The 13,064-nt window shown below is 50.5% G+C and overlaps 1 non-coding gene across 1 annotated transcript; it reads right to left on the bottom strand.

Annotated features, from left to right (window-relative positions):
• Nucleotides 1-1,586: 1,586 nt before the first annotated feature.
• On the bottom strand, nucleotides 1,587-1,659 carry TRNAV-AAC (transfer RNA valine (anticodon AAC)). Its single transcript has one exon. It is a non-coding gene; the product is annotated as a tRNA-Val (tRNA).
• Nucleotides 1,660-13,064: the final 11,405 nt, after the last annotated feature.

The raw sequence follows: 13,064 nt of genomic DNA, 5'->3' as shown, positions 1-13,064 counted from the left end.
GGCTCTCTGACCCTGCCGGTTGGAGCCCTTAAAAGGACTGCTATAAAGTGCTCTCCCTAAGCTGTCTAACGCTGTGTATGCAGCGCATACAGCTGTATCGGCTATAGGACTCAGGAAGACGGAGCTGCGACAGTGATGTCTGACACCAAAGACGCAGAAGGCAGATAATGGCGTCCGTGAAGAAAATGTCCGGTTTTATAATGCAGGGACATGTGACATGCAGATCCTATCACACATGCCGTTGCTTCTCTGGCTCAAAGTCCACTTAGCTGTGTGTGTGTCTGGGATTGGCTGACATGCTGGCCCGCCCCACAAGACGCGCGCGCTTAGGGAAGGAAGACAAGAAAAAAAAAAAAAAAAAATGGCGATCGCCATTATAGAAACAGCAGTGATCTGAAGGCGCTGTTCACGCACACTATACACTGAAATGTGATAATAGTTTGATTCACAGAGTGACTTACACTATTACAGCAGAAACCAAGCTATGATTTAGCTGTTTTTTGGCTGCTAGAACCGTTCTCGAACGTTTCTAGAACTACCGAGCTTTTGCAAAAAGCTCGAGTTCTAGTTCGATCTAGAACATGCCCCAAAATCACTCGAGCCGCGAACTGGAGAACCACGAACCACGAACCGCGCTCAACTCTAGTGATGACCACTACACTATGAAACCTTTGAAATCCTGCAAAGTAATGGCAATTAGAGACAAGTTTTGACCGCCAGGGGAAAAAAAACAAATTCGGAGCTCTGTTGGTGATGGAAGCTAAAACATCCCGTTATTCAGCAACAAAGCCAAGAACTTCATATATTGTAGTTTAATTGAGTATTATTTCAACACCAAGAACAGATTGGTTTTACTGGGGATTGAACGCAGGACCTTCTGCGTGTTATGCAGACGTGATGACCACTACTCTATAAAACCTGATGGAAAGTTACTGTGTATTGGCTAGCAGAGCAGAATTGTGACTGACGGGGCCTTTTTATTGCTGAAGGAAAGTATTTTTGGTTAATGAAACATTTACAATTTTTATTACATATTTTACCAGTTTTATTCCTACAAAGGGATTTTGCTTAAAAGGAAGTTTACATTGAATGTGTTACTTTTTTCCACATAGTTTAGTTGTTTGCGTTTGTATTTAAAGAAACTATATATTTTGAAACAAACAGGATTTTTATAATATGGGATTATGTTTTCTGCTAAAATGGTCAATAAAAAAGAAACCCAAAATCGTAGTTCTCTTGGTGATGGAAGCCAAAATATATTATCAGTTGGCAACAAAACAAAGAATTTCATATGTTACAGGTTGATAGCAAATTACTTCAACAGCGAAAACGGCTTGTTTTTACTGGGGATTGTACCCAGGACCTTCTGCGTGTGAAGTAGACGTGATGATGACTCCACTATGAAACCTGTGAAATCCGGCAAAGTAATGGCATTTAAAGACGAGTTTTGACCGCCAGGGGAAAAAAAAAAAATTTTTGTAGATCTGTTTGTGATGGAAGCCAAAACATCCCGTCATTCGGCAACAAAGCCGAGAACTTCATATTTTGTAGTTGGATAGCGTATTATTTCAACACTAAGAACAGATTGGTTTCACTGGGGATTGAACCCAGGACCTTCTGCGTGTTAAGCAGACGTGATGACCACTACACTATGAAACCTGACAAAAAGTTACTGTGTATTGGCTAGCAGAGCAGAATTGTGACTGACGGGGCCTTTTTATTGCTGAAGGAAAGTATTGTTGGTTAATGAAACATTTACAATTAATATTACATATTTTACTAGTGATGAGCGAGTACTAAAAAGCTCGGGTGCTCGAGGCTCGGGCCGAGCATCCCAAGATACTCGTGTACTCGGCCCGAGCACCGAGCCCAATGTTATCCTATGGGAGACCCGAGTATTTTTGTGAAATGACCCCCGGCAGCATGTAGAAACCCTAAAAATGGCACAAAAGTCTCAGAAGAGTGCTCAAATGACATGGCAACAGCATGGGGAAGACCCCTTGAAGCATTTATCACTCAAAAGTCACAGCTGTGAACAATTTTGTCCGCGTTTTACGCCATTTTTACGGACTCACCAGAAAACCTTCCAAAATGACCCCAAAATGATTTTTCATGGCAGAAATGTTAAGGGCACATACCCAATAGTGAGATAGAGCTGGTGTATGTTACTTTTTGAGATTAATACATGAAAGATTTTACGTAAAACATTGTGTGGCACTCCGATGTCCCTGAGAAGAGACGTACATGAAGGCCTCTTGAGTCTAATGTGCCCATTTTGAGGAAGTGAGTCTTTGTAGTATTTTCCTTTGCCAGGGCAGTCCAAAATTGTGAGGTTCACCAATGCCCCTGCATACACATGTGCATGAGGGCCTGTAAACCTGAAGTGCCCATTGTAAGGAAGTGGGTCTATTGTAGTATAGCCCTTTGGCAGGGCAGCCAAAAATTGGGAGGCTCCACGTTGTCCCTGGATAGAGACGTGCATGAGGGCCTGTAAACATGAAGTGCCCATTGTAAGGAAGTGGGTCTATTGTAGTATAGCCCTTAGGCAGGGCAGCCAAAAATTGGGAGGCTCCACGTTGTCCCTGGATAGAGACGTGCATGAGGGCCTGTAAACATGAAGTGCCCATTGTAAGGAAGTGGGTCTATTGTAGTATAGCCCTTAGGCAGGGCAGCCAAAAATTGGGAGGCTCCACGTTGTCCCTGGATAGAGACGTGCATGAGGGCCTGTAAACCTGAAGTGCCCATTGTAAGGAAGTGGGTCTATTGTAGTATAGCCCTTAGGCAGGGCAGCCAAAAATTGGGAGGCTCCACGTTGGCCCTGGATAGAGACGTGCATGAGGGCCTGTAAACATGAAGTGCCCATTGAAAGGAAGTGGGTCTATTGTAGTATAGCCCTTTGGCAGGCCAGCCAAAAATTGGGAGGCTCCACGTTGTCCCTGGATAGAGACCTGTTAGGTTCTTAGTGCCTCCGTGCTTGCATTTAAAAACCGCACGTGTGTGCCTGTTGGTGGCAGCTTTCCGCTGCACTTGTGTGCGTTTTGCAAAAACTTGGATATAACGCACAAGTCTAGTGAATACACATCAGCACAGCATTGCAAAATGCGCAAGGGCGTTGTCAACGAACAAGGAAGTGGACGTGATGGTGGTGAAGGCAGAGACCGAGGTCGTGTGCAAGCTCTAATTTCGCCACAACAAAGGGCCACATCTACTCGCTCGCACGTCCTGTCCCAAATCCTTGGGGACTGCAGCAGTACACCGCTCTTGAACCAAGACCAGTGTCAACAGGTTGTTAGTTGGATAGCGGATAATGCTTCCAGTCAGATTGGCACCACCACAAACACTCTGTCTTCCACACGGTCAAGTGTCAGTAGCCGTGATACTGCACCGCACATTTTAGAACCTGATCCTCCTTCCTACCACCAGGCCGAGTACACGTCCACGGACATTACTGATCCCACACTTGGACACTCGGAAGAGCTGTTCGTTCACATTTCCATTCACACATTCTGGCCTCTCGCCAGCTCCTGTTGAAGTGGGCCATGACTAGATTGTATGTACAGATGCCCAAATATTTGAGCAGCCACGTTCTCACGAAGTTGGCAACGTGTCTCAACAAGGGGTGGACGATGATGAGACACAATTGTCAGTAAGTCAGGAGGAGCAGGGTGCGGAAGAGGAAGACGACGTGGTGGATGATCCAGTAACTGACCCAACCTGGCAGGAGGATATGCAGAGCGAGGACAGCAGTGCACAGGGGGAGGGAGGCGTAGCATCCCAACAGGCAGTAAGAAGCAGGGTGGTGGCCCCAGGCAGACATCAGGCAACTGTTCCCCGGAACAACATGACACAAGGTGCCTGTACAAATGTTAGGTCTTCCCGAGTCTGGCAGTTTTTTAAGTTGGCTCCAGATAATTCTAAAAAGGCCATTTGCAACACCTGCCGTGCCAGCATCAGCAGGGGTACCAAAACTAGCAGCCTGACCACCACCAGAATGATCAGGCACATGTCAGCCAAGCACCCGACTTTGTGGGATGTACAACAGAGTCGAGGAGCAGTGCTTGCTGATGTCACTGCTACATCTTCGCTTGTTGTGCATGCGAGCCAATCCCCTGTCCATGCTGCCCGCGAACAAGCCTCCTCCGGCCCTGCACCTGCAGTTGCCCACGCAGAAATAACACCATCATCAAGCACGTCCTTGTCCCAGCGCAGCGTTCAGTTATCCATTCAGCAAACCTTTGAACGCAGGCGCAAATACACTGCCAACGCCCCACATGCCACACTTCTAAATGCTAACATTTCGCGACTGCTTGCGCTGGAAATGTTGCCTTTTAGGCTGGTTGAGACAGAAGCATTCCGCGACCTGATGGTGGCAGCTGTCCCACGTTACTCGGTCCCCAGCCGCCACTATTTCTCCCGGTGTGCCGTCCCCGCATTGCATAACCACGTGTCACAAAACATCACACGTGCCCTGAACAACGCTGTTTCAGCCAAAGTCCACCTAACCACAGGCACGTGGACAAGTGCATGTGGGCAAGGCCGCTACATCTCGTTGACGTCACACTGGGTTAATATTGTGGAAGCTGGGACCCAGTCTGAGCGAGGGACGGAACACCTCCTTCACACACCAAGTTTTGCAGGCCCTACCTAAGTCAGGGTTTCACCCACACTCTACAGCTCCGGAATGTCATGCTCCTCAGCCTCCTCCTCCTCCTGCGCATCCTCATCCACTTTACCCTCCACACCAGTCCCAAGCTGGAAGTGTCGCGGGCGGAGGAGGGGACGCTGCGCTCTCCCACTGCTCGGGTCCGGCTGCCGCTGCTCTACGGCTGCTGCTGCTCGGTGGCTCGAGCGATGGCCGGATCCCGGAGGCTCGAGCGGCGCTCCTTGCCCGTGAGTGAAAAGGTGTAATACTATTGTATGTTTTGAGGATTTCGATAGCGTTAGGGCAATGACAGCCAGAGACGAGTTTGTGGTACAAGATGTTTATGATATGTAACCACGGTAGATACACAGCGGAACAAACACAGCAGAACAAACACAGCAGAACAAACACAGCAGAACAAACACAGCAGAACAAACACAGCAGAACAAACACAGCAGAACAAACACAGCAGAACAAACACAGCAGAACAAACACAGCAGAACAAACACAGCAGAACAAACACAGCAGAACAAACACAGCAGAACAAACACAGCAGAACAAACACAGCAGAACAAACACAGCAGAACAAACACACGAAATACCTTCCCGAAACGGAGCGGAGGGAATTCCCGGGGCCACGCACCGGACTCCCCCAGGGAGACCACCAGAGCGAACCCCTATACAGGGACTGTCCGGCAATCAACCCCGGAAGGCCTAAATGCGCCGCAGCCGGGACACAAGGGGCAAGCGGTAAAGTCCAGAAGTGTCCGTACGGGATGAAAGTCCAGAATGGTTACGAATCGGAAGAAACCAGGCAGACGTGCTGACCAAAGACGGCAGACGGAGTCCGGGCACAGTTTGAAGAAACCGGGTGTGGTCCAGAGTCGGTCGGTAGATTTTCAGGAGGATCCAAGTAGCAGCAGCAGTAAAGCAGGAGCACACAGCAAGCAGTATACTCAGGCACTGGACTAGGCTTAGAGGCGGCCTTTTAAGCAGCTGGACAGGAAGTAGGGCAACAGAACATAAAACTCCATGTTAACCGAGGGCAAGCTCTTTCCAAAAGAGGACTGGAAAACCCGGAAACCTGACATTACTCCCCCCCCAGAAACGGCCTCAGGACGGGTCAGGGCCCGGCTTTTCCGGGTACCGTCGATGAAACTGAGCGATCTTCCGGGGTGCTCGAATGTTACCCACCGGTTCCCAGGAATCGTCCTCGGGGGCGTACCCCTGCCAACGTACCAGATACTGAAGCCGACGACGATGGAGCCGGGAGTCAATAATGTCCTCAACCACGAACTGCTCCTCGCCGTCGACCATCACAGGCGGAGGAGGAGGCACGACACGACCATGAAACGTATTGGGAGAGACGGATTTGAGGAGAGAAACATGAAAGACCGGGTGTACCTTCAGATGGTGCGGCAACCGCAGCCGACAGGCCACAGGGCTCACGATCCCGGTGATCTTGAACGGACCGATGAATTTTTGTCCCAGCTTCTGCGAAGGGACACCCAATCTCAGGTTCTTGGTGGATAACCATACAGAGTCCCCTACCTTATACATGGGTGCCGGTTTCCGGTGAGCGTCTGCCGACCTCTTGTAACGCTCCTGAGCTGTAGCCACAGTGTCCTTCAGAACCTCCAGATTTTGTCGTAGCTCTGTCAATCTGTCCTCCACCGCAGGCACTGAGACCGCAACCGGTGACCTAGGCAAAATAGTCGGATGGTAACCCAAGTTAGCAAAGAAGGGCGTTACCTTAGTGGAGCTGCTCTGAGTGTTGTTATACGAGAACTCCGCCAACGGAAGCATCTTCAACCAATCGTCCTGCAGATGGCTGACATAACAGCGAAGGTATTGTTCCAGGGTTTGATTGGTCCGTTCGGTTTGCCCATTTGTCTGAGGATGGTATGCAGAAGACAAACAGACATCAATCTGGAGTGCCGTACAAAACCCCTTCCAGAACCTAGACGTGAACTGCACGCCCCGGTCAGAGATGATCTCGTCTGGTACCCCATGCAATCGGAATACGTTCTGGATAACCAAATCCACTGTCTCTGCGGCTGAGGGAAGACCGGCACACGGAATAAAGTGAGCAGCTTTAGTCAACCGATCCACCACCACTAAAATGGTATTGTGACCGTCTGATGAGACGGGCAACTCCACAATAAAATCCATTGAGATAGACCCCCAAGGGCGAGATGGCACGGGTAACGGTTGGAGGAGTCCTGTAGGAGCCACACGCGGGACCTTGCACCGGGCACAAACCACACATGAGTGGACATAGTCCTTTACGTCCTTTAAACAGGTAGGCCACCAGAAAAAACGGTTCAGAAATTCCTGCGTCTTCTGTACCCCCCTATGACCAGCCAACACGGAGTCATGGACCAACTTGAGAACCCGAAGTCTTACGGCCTCCGGGACATAAATGCGTCGTTCTCTCAACCACACACCATTCCGAAGAACAAGAGTTACATCATTCGGGGGGGCAGCGAGAAATACGTCACCATCATAGGCCAGCTTGATGTCCTTCCACAAGTCCTGGTCCTGGATTACTCCAACGAAATTGGCATCCGATAACACGGTTTGAGACGGGGTTCCAGGCACGGAGTCCACGGCGTGGATTCGGGACAAGGCATCGGCTTTCCCATTACGTGAACCTGGACGGTATGTAACGACAAAATTGAACTGGTTAAGGAATAGGCTCCAACGGGCTTGCCGTGGAGACAGGCACCTGGCAGACTTAAGAAATTCCAGATTACGATGATCTGTGAGTACTATCACTTGCTGCGCGGCTCCCTGTAAGTGGTGTCTCCATTCCTTGAAAGCGGAAATAATCGCTAACAATTCTTTGTCCGCAATGTCATAGTTCCTTTCTGCAGGGGACAACCGGCGGGAAAAGAAAGCACACGGATGTAAGAGACTCTTGTCCCCAGTCCTTTGAGAAAGGATGGCCCCTAATGCGTAGTCGGAAGCGTCGACTTCCACGATAAAGGGAAGTGCGGGATTCGGATGTACCAATATAGGCGCTGAGGTAAAACAAACCTTGAGACGATGGAAGGCTTCCTGGGCCTGGGCGGACCACACAAACTTCTGTCCTTTCTTGGTTAACAGAGTGATGGGACGAACGATCTCTGAAAAATTACGGATAAAACGTCGGTAAAAGTTGGCAAAACCGACAAAGCGTTGTACCTCTTTGAGGTTTCCCGGTTCCGGCCAGTCTAGAATCGCTTGTATTTTGCCAGACTCCATGTTCAGTCCCTGAGGAGAGATGACATAACCTAAGAATTGTATCTGTGAGCAATGGAATTCGCATTTCTCCAGTTTGATGTACAGGTGGTTTTCCCTCAGCCGGGTAAGTACGGTCTTGACGTGCTCCTGGTGTTCCTGTAGGGAATCAGAAAAGATTAGGATATCGTCCAGATAAATCACCATGAATTGGTCCATGATATCCCTAAAAATATCGTTAACTAGATGTTGGAAAGCCGCGGGAGCGTTACAAAGTCCAAAAGGCATCACTAGGTACTCAAAATGTCCATACCGACATCGGAACGCGGTCTTCCACTCGTCTCCGGGACGTATGCGGAGTAGATTGTATGCCCCACGGAGGTCCAATTTGGTGAATATTTTTGCCTGTTGGACCCTCTCCAATAGTTCAGGAATCAATGGTAACGGATACCGGTTCCGGATGGTTATTTTATTCAGTTCCCGGTAGTCAATACAGGGTCTTAGAGTCCCCTCTTTCTTTTTCACAAAAAAGATGGGTGCCCCTGCTGGTGAGGTAGACGGACGAATAAATCCCTTAGCTAGACTTTCATCAATGTAGTTTTTTAGTGCTTCTAGCTCAGGTGCCGCCAACGGGTAGACATGACCAAACGGGATCTCCGCCCCTGGGAGTAAGTCTATGGGGCAATCATACGGTCTATGCGGGGGAAGCCGATCGGCTTTTCTTTTGTCGCATATGTCCGCAAAGTCGTTATACACCGGGGGTAGAACAGGTACCTGTACAGTGCCCTCCGCATTCGGTGTTACTGGAACCGGAACAGTTGGACTAATGGTCGGAATACTCTGCGGTGGGAAGGATATTTCCTTAGTTTCCCAATCGATGACCGGATTTGTAGACCGTAGCCACGGAATACCTAAAATAATCGGAAAATGAGGAGAAGAAATTAGCATGAAAACAAGGGTCTCCTGCTGACCTGGCTTCATGACGCATTCTAGCGGTACGGTTTCCCGATCAACTGGTCCAGAGATTAACGGAGATCCGTCTACCGTCTCCATGGTAACCGGTGAGGCTCTTTGCTGAGTCCGGATACCGTGTTTCCTGGCAAAAGAGGAGTCCATGAAATTTCCCCCTGCCCCAGAATCTATCATTGCAGAGGTAGGTATTAGCTGTCCCTCCCACCGGATCTGAATGGGGAGCGAGCAATGGGTATATTTCCCTTCCGAGTCCTTCGGTGAGGTTGACATTACAGTCAAGGGAAATACCGCATCCAAGTGTCCACTTGCCTCAGAGATATCGGACTCTGCGTCCGTGTTGTCACACTCTGCCATGGCTGCCAATACCTTATTAGGGCGATTCGGACGTTTCGGGCAGTCGATCAAGAAATGGTCCGATTGACCGCAATAGAAACACAAACGCTCACGGAGCCGGTGTTCGCGACGTTCATTGGTCTCTCGCTTTTGCAGAGAGTCCACTTGCATAGGAACGTCCTCGGCCTCCCGTGGCGTCCTGAGAGCGGGTTCTCTGGAAGGAAATGCAAAGTTGTTTACACGGTTTACAGCTGCCCATTTTTCCTGTCTACGTTCCGTCAAGCGGGTATCAATACGCACACAGTGCTGGAGAAACAGTTCAAAATCCCCTGGAGATTCAGAACGAGCTAACTCGTCCTTGATGGTACCGGACAACCCCTTTCTGAAAACAGACAATAATGCATTGTTTCCCCAGTCGGTGTCTACCACTAACCTCTTAAATTCAGTGGCGTATTCAACGACAGAACGCTTTCCCTGACGTAAGGAAAGGAGAGCCGATTCAGCGGTAGCACGGCGATTCGGATCATCAAACATCTGCGCCATTGCGGTCAGAAAATCATCTAGGTGATTTAAACGGATGTCCCGGTTCTCTATCATAGGATTAGCCCAAGCCAGTGCTCGTGAGGTTAATAACATAATTATACATAACACTTTGGACCGGTCAGAACGGTAATAATCGGCATGTACATCAAAAAACAGTATACATTGGTTCACAAATCCACGAAACTGACTACGGTCACCATTGAAATGGAATGGGGGTAACCTAGGCATACCGGCAGCTGATACGGACGTAGTGGGGCCGGCTTCCTGAGCCTCCACTCTGACTTGCAAGTCCTGTATAGCCGGACCCAGTACCTGGTGATCATGGCCCAGCTGTGCCTCCACATCTCTAAGTTTAGTCTGCACCACCTCCATCTCCTGCTGCAGGGAGTTAATCATAGAAAAGAGCTGATCTACTCGTGTCTCAGTCATTGCCCCAGCGAAATCCTCTTGTGGCCTGAGTATAATGTAATACTATTGTATGTTTTGAGGATTTCGATAGCGTTAGGGCAATGACAGCCAGAGACGAGTTTGTGGTACAAGATGTTTATGATATGTAACCACGGTAGATACACAACGGAACAAACACAGCAGAACAAACACACGAAATACCTTCCCGAAACGGAGCGGAGGGAATTCCCGGGGCCACGCACCGGACTCCCCCAGGGAGACCACCAGAGCGAACCCCTATACAGGGACTGTCCGGCAATCAACCCCGGAAGGCCTAAATGCGCCGCAGCCGGGACACAAGGGGCAAGCGGTAAAGTCCAGAAGTGTCTGTACGGGATGAAAGTCCAGAATGGTTACGAATCGGAAGAAACCGGGCAGACGTGCTGACCAAAGACGGCAGACGGAGTCCGGGCACAGTTTGAAGAAACCGGGTGTGGTCCAGAGTCGGTTGGTAGATTTTCAGGAGGATCCAAGTAGCAGCAGCAGTAAAGCAGGAGCACACAGCAAGCAGTATACTCAGGCACTGGACTAGGCTTAGAGGCGGCCTTTTAAGCAGCTGGACAGGAAGTAGGGCAACAGAACATAAAACTCCATGTTAACCGAGGGCAAGCTCTTTCCAAAAGAGGACTGGAAAACCCGGAAACCTGACAAAAGGGGTGGTTTGGGTTTTGGGGATATTGTCCGTGACGCCACCCACGGTTGTGGTGATTGTGTGGACACCACCGCTGCTCTGGACGTGGATCCCGGGAGCCTGTGACAGGGAGCAGCTTTGTTGTTATTTCTCCCCTCCGTGGGTAGGGGGGTTGGTTGTCCCGGGGCCCGGTGATGGGGTAGAGATGGATGACAGGCGGGTTGCGGGGCCTGATGAGGTGCAGGGTCGCAGGGGCAGCGCTGTGCCGCACGGCACGGAGGTACTCACTCAGCCCAATGATGATGACACAGTTCACGGTAAAACAAGTGGCTGGATGGACGGGTCCCTCGGACGGCTGCGGTTGTTCCTCCCTGCAGGTTAGTGATGACTGTCTCTCCCTGCACCTAAGTTCAGTGTTGGTAGTGATGGTTTCCCACCGGTAACCCGCTCCCCGACCTGGATATGGGCCGGAGGAGCACCTTTTGCCCACAGGCGCTGGCCCTGGGAGACGGTTGCCCTTGGCGGTGGCGGTGTCTCCCCTTCACGGTTGGACGGTTGCCTTCTATCGTGACTTGGCTGTTTAGAAACCCTTAGGTCCCCTTCACTAACGGATTTGGCAAATTCACGGCGACACCAAGCCTTGCCGGGATCCGAAAGGCCCCTGCCAATGGTGCTGTCTTCTCTTTGTATACCGGTCCGGTACGGCCGGGTCACCACGCGTCCACGGTCCTTACGGCAGACTCCAATCGGCCTCCACTGCAGACGGTCACCACATCCTGCCAACCTTGCTGTCCTGTCCGGGCCACACACCCGGACCAACTTCAGGCTCTTTGCTGTCACTTTTCTCCTCTCTACTACTTTCCTCCTTCCACTTCCTTAGCTTAACTCTCACTGCCTGTGTTTTCCCTCCTCCTTGGTGGGTGGAGACCAACCGCCTGGCTCCACCCCCTGGTGTGGACAACAGCCCCTGGGGAAGGCAACAAGGATTTGGTGTTTTGACTATGATATGCCTGCAGGGAGTGTGGGGTGTGTAAGTGTTGTGCTCTGTGGCCCCTGGCTTGTCCAGGGCAACACAGAAGCACTTCAGCACTGCCTCAGCGAAGCGGCAACAGGCTGTGCTGAAGCTAATCTGCATAGGTGACAAACCCCACAATGCAGAAGAGGTGTGGACAGCTCTGAAACAGCAGGCAGATCACTGGCTCACACCTCTGAACCTAAAGCCAGGAAAGGTTGTGTGTGACAATGGCCGGAACCTGGTGGCGGCTTTGAGGTGAGGCCAGCTGACACATGTTCCATGCGTGGCCCATGTGCTCAACCTCGTGGTTCAGCGTTTTCTAAAGTCATACCCAGAGCTGTCTGATCTGCTGGTAAACGTTCGCCGCCTGTCTGCACATTTTCGAAAGTCACCTACTGCTTCAGCCGGCCTTGCCGGCTTTCAGCGCCATTTGCATCTTCCGGCTCACAGACTGGTGTGTGATGTCCCCACGCGTTGGAATTCAACTCTGCACATGTTGGTCATGATATGTGAGCAGAAGAGGGCAGTTGTTGAGTACCTGCATCACCTAAGCCGTCGGGAAATGGGTCAAACTCCACACATAACACCTGAGGAGTGGAGATGGATGTCCGACCTATGTACCATCCGCCAAAAGTTTGAGGACTCCACCAAGATGGTGAGCGGCGATGACGACATTATTAGCGTCACCATACCGCTTCTCTGCCTTCTAAAATGGTCTCTGCTCAAAAAACAACCATGATGCATTGCAGGCGGAGCGCGATGAGTTTGAGCAAGAAACAGTAGTGGGTGTGGGTGATAACACACATCCCAGCCTCGTCTCATCACAACGTGCAGTGGAGGACTATGACGAGGAGGAGGATGAAGACATGGAGCAACTCTCTGGCCAAATTGAGGATATGACATGCAGTCATATCCTCGGTTCAGCGTGGCTGGCCAGAGGACAGGGTAGATGAGGAGGAGGAGGAGGAGGAGGAGGAGGAGGACAGCATGTTCAGTCATCGTGTTGGTCAGGATACTGAAGTGATGGCTGTTAAGAGTCTGGCACACATGGCTGACTTTATGGTAAGCTGCCTGTCTCGTGACCCTCGCGTTAAGAACATCTTGGCCGACAATCATTACTGGTTGGTAACACTGTTAGACCCACGCTACAAGGAGAACTTTATGTCTCTTATTCCCGAGGCGAAGAGGTCAGGCAAAATGCAGCAGTTCCAGAAGGCCATAGTCACGGAAGTAGGCAAAGCATTCCCCTCACAAAACGC

This window comes from Anomaloglossus baeobatrachus, chromosome 2, assembly GCF_048569485.1.
Source record: "Anomaloglossus baeobatrachus isolate aAnoBae1 chromosome 2, aAnoBae1.hap1, whole genome shotgun sequence".
NCBI classification, from domain to species: domain Eukaryota; kingdom Metazoa; phylum Chordata; class Amphibia; order Anura; family Aromobatidae; genus Anomaloglossus; species Anomaloglossus baeobatrachus.
This window is presented reverse-complemented; position numbering and strand designations above follow the sequence as displayed.